The sequence below is a fragment of the Mustela nigripes genome, chromosome 15 (genome assembly GCF_022355385.1).
Source record: "Mustela nigripes isolate SB6536 chromosome 15, MUSNIG.SB6536, whole genome shotgun sequence".
Lineage (NCBI taxonomy): Eukaryota > Metazoa > Chordata > Mammalia > Carnivora > Mustelidae > Mustela > Mustela nigripes.
Genome location: NC_081571.1, coordinates 23,465,188 through 23,466,801, shown reverse-complemented (window position 1 = coordinate 23,466,801; position 1,614 = coordinate 23,465,188). Strand labels below are relative to the sequence as shown.

Genomic DNA, 1,614 nt, shown 5'->3' with positions numbered 1-1,614 from the left:
ATAATGATCTAGCTGAATTCTTGGGACATGATGATATCTTGGTCTCTTACTCCTCTGCCATCTTGCTCTTTCCCTTTGTGTTATTTCTAACAAGAAATTTTCTGTCAGTCTTATTTTTGTTCCTATAGTTTTTTCTATGGCTGCTTTCAAGTTTTTTGTTTGTTTGTTTATGTGTTCATTTGTTTGTTTTTTTATCCACCAGAGATTTTGAGCAATTTGATTTTAGTGGGTGTTGCTGTAGTTTTCCTTATATTTCTTGTCCTCAAGGTTTATGGAGCTTTTTGGCTATGTTGATTTGATTTAATCAAATCTGGAAAACCTTTGAACCATTATTTCTTTGGCATTATTTGGGCATTATTTTTCCTGTTTCCTTTCTATATCTTTCACTGGGGACTCTAGTTACCTGTATATTAGACAGTTTGAAGTTGTACTATAGTTTAAAGTTTTTTCTAAGTGTTTTATTTCAGTGGTATTTTCTTCTCAGTGTTCTGTCTGCTGAATTTCTTCCAGTGTAGCTTTCATCTCTAAAAGTTTAACTTTTTAAGATATCTTTTCTGTGATGGTGATGCATCTAAGTCACCACAGAACTGTGATCTCTATAGCATGGAGACTGGGGCTGTCTCATCTGATTGATTTTTTTTCCTCAATACTTTCCTGTGTCTTTGCATGCCTCTTTTTCTTCTTTCTTTCTTTCTTTCTTTTTTAAGTTACTTGTTAACATTTAATGAACATCCCTCTGTGTGGCTTCAGGCTACCAGGACAGACAGTTCCCCCTCCCCCCATCCCTTAATCTTATCTTTAGCTCTTCTATTGAAGAATTTGGTCTTCATGATGAGAAGTTGTTATGGGAGCTGTCACTTCCCCAGAACTTTGTAGTAGTCCAGTTGTACTACATCAATGATAGGAACAGGTCCAGTCTTGTTTTGGGAAGCATTTATCTATGTCTGCTCACTGACCAAGGTCCACAGTTTACCCAGGTTGACAGTTGGGCAGAAGCTCTGGTTCCTCTTGAAGTGATCATGCCTCATACCCACTTTTCCAAAATAACCTGGGTGATAATTTGTGGAAGTTTATTCTGGGGTGATGCATGCTGCTAGCATCCCCCAGGCTTTCTGGGTGTTTCCAGTGCTTGCTGATGTGTCCTTGGCCATGGGTCCTGTGGCTTTGAAGTTTTCAGGTCTTCTTCAGTCTGGTTGGTATATTGGCAGCCCAGATGAAAGAGCATGCCCAATATTTTTTGGTATAATATTAGACATTATGTATTTTTTATTGCTGGGTTATGACTATGTTTTAATTCTTATAAGTTTCTTAAGTTTTGTTCTGTGATGGAATGCAGTTTAAGTTTCTTAGAAACTGTTTGAGCCTTTTAAATCTTACTTTTAATATTTGTAAGGTGGGACTAAAACACTGTTTAATAGAGGACTAATTATTTCCTACTACCAAGGTAAGAACTTTCTGAATACCTTATTTAATTTCTATAAATGATGAAGTTTTCCAATCTGACTGGTGGGGACAATCAATTTTCCTGTCTTCATGTGAGACCAGGGGCTTTTTTAAAAAATCTTTTTTTTTTTAAATTTATTTATTTTTTTCTTATTTTTTTTTTTAAAGATT

The 1,614-nt window shown here is 35.6% G+C and overlaps 1 pseudogene; it reads right to left on the bottom strand.

Moving 5' to 3' along the window:
* Positions 1–746: 746 nt before the first annotated feature.
* LOC132002641 (large ribosomal subunit protein uL15-like) lies at positions 747–1,218 on the bottom strand (annotated as a pseudogene).
* Positions 1,219–1,614: the final 396 nt, after the last annotated feature.